We start from the raw sequence: 6,463 nt of genomic DNA on the forward strand, positions 1-6,463 counted from the left end.
GGGATGTGCCAAAGCGGAGGACCTGGTAATATTAAGTCGGGCCGTCGGACGCCAAAGTCTTCAACAGTGACGCAGAATAAGCCAGAACTGGGAGATGGAGACCCTGAGAAAGCGGGCTTTGTTGGGGTCCCGCATCTCGACCAGGTTCAGCCACAAATGTCATTTTTCGCACCATGATTGTGGGCATCGCCTGTCCGAGTGCCGGCGCTGTAACCTTCGTGTCTCGGGGGACACGGTCGGTCATCAAGCGCAGTCCCTGCAGCACATCAGGATCTGGACTACCCAAGTGCAGATATTTAAATGCCTTGGCCTGGTGGAGCAGGTTGGTGTGAGTGCATCTGCACGCACAGTGAGGTGAAGACTTTTGGACAATGGCCTGATGTTAAGAAGGACAGCAAAAAAGCCACTTCTCTCCAAGAAAAACATCAAAGACAGACAGAAATTCTGCAGGAAGTACAAGGATTGGACAGCAGAAGACTGGTGCAAAGTTATTTTCTCTGATGAAGCTCCCTTCCGACTGTTTGGGACATCTGGAAAATCGATAGTCCAGAGAAGAAAAGGTGAATGCTACCATGAGTCTATCATGCCAACAGTGAAGCATCCTGAGACCATCCATGTGTGGGGTTCCTTTTCATCCAAGGGAGTGGGCTCTCTCACGATTCTGCCCAAAAACACTGCCATGAATAAAGAATTGTATCAAAACATCCTGCAAGAGCAACTTCTCCCAACGATCAAGGAGCAATTTGTTGATGATGCGTGCATTTTCCAGCATGTTTGAGCACCATATCACAAGGCAAGAGTAATAATGAAGTGGCTCGGACATCATTACATAGAAATTTTAGATCCTTGGCCAGGCAACTACCCGGATCTTAATCCCATAGAGAACCTGTGGTCAATCCTCAAAAGGCGAGTGGACAAGCAGAAGCCCACAAATTGTGATCACCTCTGAGCACTAATAAGGCAAGAATGGATCGCATCAGTCAGGATTTGGCCCAGAAGCTGATATCCAGCATGCCAGAAAGGTTATGAAGAACAAGGGTCAACACTGTAAATATTGAATCTTTGCATATATTGAATGTTTTTGCCAATAAAAGCTTTTAAAATGTATGAAATGCTTATTATTGTTTTCAAGTAAATCATAGAAACATGTGATAAATAATCTGAAACTGCCAATACTTTTGGCCTCGGCTGTAGACTAAGCTCATCACATCAATGCAATACAGATTAATATTGGTATTGTTGGAGGACAGGTGCAATAATACAAAGCAAATGTGCAACTAACCGGGGATAGAGAACAAAGCTGCAGAGCTGATACCACTTAAGTTTACAGGAAAGATAACAAACACAACGTCATCTTTATGAACACCATTTATCAATCAAGTTGTAAATGCACGGTGCACCAATCACAATGGAGAGGCACATTTGTGGTCAATAACAGAGAACTGAGCTTTCACATTCTCTTATAAGAGGCGCACACCAAGCGAGCTCAATAAAGAATGCGTATAGACACTGACAGACATTATAATGATAAAAAAAAAAAAAACATTAAAGCATCTTATTGATGATCACTTATAATTACGATGCTTGCAACGTTTTAAACTCATAGTAGCCTAATTTAGATACATGCACTCTAAAAAATGCCTGTAATTTTAAAGGTAAAAGACTAAAAATGCTACAGTAAAAATGCTAAATTGGTTAACGAGTTGTTACTGTTCAAAAATGTTAATATATTTCAAAAGAAAATACATGTAATTTTATGGTAAAATGTTGTAAAAATTTCATTTTTCAGATGTGAAAAGTATGATATTCCCATATAATTAACGGTTAAAATGTATATTATGTTTAACAAGAGAGTACATTATTGTAAAATGTATTTTTTAAATTACGGTAAAAATAAGAGTAATCAGGCATTCCCAGAATTCCCAGTGTGACCCATTACATTTCATTATATTTTATGTGAATAGTTATGTTTCTTCTTATTTTAAATATCAGTTATGTACATTTGGGTGTTCTGTGTTATATTTGATGTAGTTTATTTACTGTATTATTTAAATTTCACATGTGTTACCCTGATGGTGTTTAGTGTTTGTGTAAGTGACAGAGCACTTTCTCGACAGGTTTATTGGTCATTGATCCTGCAAGGGCCACCACATATTGGCAGTTGTTTTTTTTGTTTTTTTTACAGTGTGCATTTAACAATTCACTTGTTACACTGGACCATTTAAAATTTATTAATGAATAAAAAAATGTGCTTAAAATTCTTAAAAGAATCTTAAAGCAAATTGTAACAATTTATAAATCCCGTACATGCTGATTATAGCCTACAGATTAAATTATAACCTAAAATTGTGATGTGACTCATTTGATCAAATAATTTTTACTGCATTAGTCACTATAAAGAACAGCATGGAAAAATGGCTTAAAGTTTGTGGGTAAAACCATAATGTTAGGGTGTATTGAGTAACTGAAACATTTGTAATGAGTAGGGCTGGAATAAACGATTATTTTTTAAACGATTAATCTAGCGATTATTTTTTCGATGCATCAATTAATCTAACGATTCATTTTTCCAGTCCGATTCGATTTCGATTATCTCCCCATGTTGATTTACATATCTCAATGAAAAAAAAAATGAATTCCTTAACATTGCAATATATGTTTATTGCTCTTAAAATTCCAAAATAAAAGACTACGTCTAAGAATGCATTACTTTGCACTTGTAGAGTTAGCATTCAATAAAACCTTGAAGCCTTGAAAACACATAGGCCTAGCTTACTGAAAAAAGTGCATCTTGTAATTCTTCTTTCAGATTAAAATAACAACAACTTGATGTCTAGCATTCAATAAAAAAAAATAAAAAGGTCACCCAGCCACCCTTTCTTAGAGCTATTGAAAGAATACAGTAACTATTGTAAACTTGGGGGCTTTAAGCTAATACAGAAAGTGCTTTTCCAACAAAAAATAAATAATGAAAATAAACATTCAGAATTCAACATTTAGGTTGAACATACTGAAAAAAAAGCATCTTCATTCACATGCAAATAACAACTTACACTCTGACACTTTCCTTTCACCTTAAGAATACTGCGTGCGTGCGTGCGTGCGCCTCTTCAGGTGCTGGTGCATTGCCGTGGTGCTAGAATGGAAGGCCATCTCCATTTTGCAAAGACGACATATCACGTATTGTTTCATTTAATGTAAAATAATTCTATTTACTTTAGAGGAACGAGTGCCTTGCACTTCTGACAGTCTGAGGAGCCACTCGTGTTGCTACTACTCTCCGGCGCCGCCATCTTTGTTTTGGGTCTGACGAATCGACGCGCATATTTTGCGTCGACGTCAGCGTTGTCCCAGCCCTAGTCATGAGCCTGTTTTTTTTTTTTACTCAAATTTGCTTGTCCGCAAATATTAAAACAGCAAATTATGTTTTATATGTGTATGGTATACAGTTGCCTCCTTACAAGCACACCTGGCCCCACCATAACCAGTGTCAAAGTGGTCTAGAACCGCCCCTGAACATAGTGATAGGGATTAGTGTGGGAACATAATGTGCTCTGCAAATCAGCGTGTCTAGTCTTGTCTAGGTTTATAGGGAAAATTATTGATTATAAAAGTGATGAAGCAGGTCACTGGCTAATGGTTGTGGTGGAAGTATTTGATTTTAAAATTATTTTGATTAATGTATATGGATACAATAACAGGTCTCTCAATAGAAACATGATGTTAAAGTTAACTCAAGCTATCAGGGAATGGAGTGCTACTTATGGCACGGATAGCATAATAATAGGAGGTGATTTTAATATAGCACCTAATTCCTGGCTTGACAGAAAACCTCCCAAGGGGATACAACCAGAATATAATGACTTGTTAAACCATTTTTGTTTATCCAATAACTTGGTAGATTATTGGAGAGTGACACACCCTAATGCAATGCAATTTACATGGATCAGCCCAGCAGATGCTAACTTATGCTCAAGGTTAGATTATTGGCTTATGACTACAAATATTACTCTTCTTGCACCAAAATGTGATATTCAATCATCTCCTCTCACGGACCATTGTCTTGTTGGTTTGTCACTCTCAATAGTCAAACAAAAACATAAATCAAACAATATTTGGAAATTTAACAATGCCTTGTTGCTGAACGAAGAATTCTGTAGCCAGATTAGAATAATATGTCTTGAAATTAACGACATGGATTTATCAGATATAAGTAAATGGGAGTGGTTTAAATTTCAAGTTAAGCAACAGGCTATTGAAACTGGAAAGAAAATGGCCGATAATTGTAAACGTAAACAGAAGGAATTAGTTGAAAAGATAAGTTTATTAGGCCTATGTGGAAAACCTAGCATAACGGTAGAAGAGGCACAAGAGTTACACACGCTCCAGAACCGATTAGATGTTATTTACTTGGAGAAGGCAAACGGCGCCTTTGTAAGATCAAAAGCCAAATGGATTGAGCAGGGGGAAAAAAACTCATCATATTTTTATAGCCTTGAAAAACGGAGACAAACTAAAAGATGTATAACAAAAACTTAACCAAAATGGAAATATCATTCAAGATACAAATCAAATAACAGAGGAAGTATGTCAATTTTATAGCAACTTATATAAGAAAAAATTTCAGAGTGACGATTGTGATGCCTTTATGAATAGTGTAAAGAAATATATAACAAAACTGACGGATGAAGATAAAGTCTTACTTGAAAGAGATGTAACCTTAACAGAAATTGAAACGGCTTTAAAACAAATGAAAAATGGTAAATCACCGGGCATTGATGGTTTATCCATAGAATTTTTTAAGACTTTTTGGTCCGATATTAAAAATTTATTATTTAGTGCGTATCTCGATTGCATAAAAAATGGTCAGTTATCCCCAACAATGAAAACTGGTCTGATAACCTTGTTGCCCAAACCAAATAAAGACTTATTACTATTAGATAATTGGAGACCTATAACTCTTCTTTGTAATGATTATAAATTACTAGCCTTGGTATATGCTAACAGAGTAAAAAATGTCTTGGGTAAGTTAATAGACGAATTTCAGTCAGCTTTTATTAAAGGTAGACATATTCATAACAATGTGAGATTAATTATGGACATGTTAGATTACCAGAGCCTTATTAAAACAGAAAGCCTGGTATTGTTTATTGATTTTTTCAAGGCTTTTGATTCTATAGAACATGACTTTCTACTGGAATCGCTCCAACTTTTTGGGTTTGGTAATAATTTTTGTAAGGTAATCAGAATGTTTTATAACCAAATATACAGTTATATTTCACTTCAATCAGACATCACTCCAAGAATCAATATATCTTGTGGAATAAGACAAGGGTGCCCAATTTCACCAAAATTATTCATTCTCTGTACGCAGCTTTTGGCCTATTTTGTAGTAAATAATAATGACCTTGAAGGGATAAAAGTTTGCGACACTGAATTGAAAATGAGCCAATTTGCTGACGATACAGTGATATTTCTAAAAGACAAATCAATTCTTCAGAAGGCTTTAAATGTGATTTCTGTTTTTTTCCAGGGCATCAGGCCTTTGCCTCAATCTAAAAAAATGTGAAATACTACCTTTATATAATTGCATTGAGACAGACTTGGAGATGATTCCAGTTAAGAATGACGTTAAATACTTGGGCATTCATCTATCTAAAAACTTGGCAATAAGAGAATCCAAAAATATCACTGAGAAACTTGAAGAACTAAAAAGAAACTTAAATCATTGGTTAACAAGAGACTTAACTATTTTAGGACGTAACTTATTGTCGAAATCAGAAGGGATTTCTAAATTAATTTACCCCAGCTATTCTCTCTATATTAGTTCACAGAACATTAGAAAAGAAAATACTATAATTTACCAATTCATTTGGCGTAATAAAACGCATTACATCAAAAAATCACAACTTGTAAAGGACTATAATAAAGGGGGGTTAAAAACAATTGATTTTGAATCTATGGTTGGAGTTTATAGAGTTAACTGGGTAAAAGCCTTTTTAGATAAACCTGATTCTCTATGGTATCATATTCCCAAAAGTATTTTTGATAAAGTGGGAGGCTTTGAGTTCCTTTTAAAGTGTGATTTTGAGGTATCAAAATTGCCAGTAAAACTGTCTGAATATCATAAACAAGTTCTTCATTGCTGGAGGATGGTATTTACTCATAATTTTACACCACATGGCTCCACCTTGTGGAATAACAGAGTAATAACAATAAGTAGGAAAACACTTTTTTTCAGGAATTGGTTTGAAAAGGGTATCATTTTCATCACAGATATATTAGATGAACAAGGTAATTTTCTTAGGTTTTCGGATTTTAAAACAAAATTTAATATACAAAGTTTAATTAGGGATTATATCAAGGTATGTAAAGCAATACCAATAGCCCTATTAAATATGATACAAAACTATTTACATTATTCCAAAAGTCAAATAAATTTGCCTATACTGCAACTAAACCA

Source organism: Xyrauchen texanus, chromosome 4, assembly GCF_025860055.1.
Source record: "Xyrauchen texanus isolate HMW12.3.18 chromosome 4, RBS_HiC_50CHRs, whole genome shotgun sequence".
NCBI classification, from domain to species: Eukaryota; Metazoa; Chordata; class Actinopteri; order Cypriniformes; family Catostomidae; genus Xyrauchen; species Xyrauchen texanus.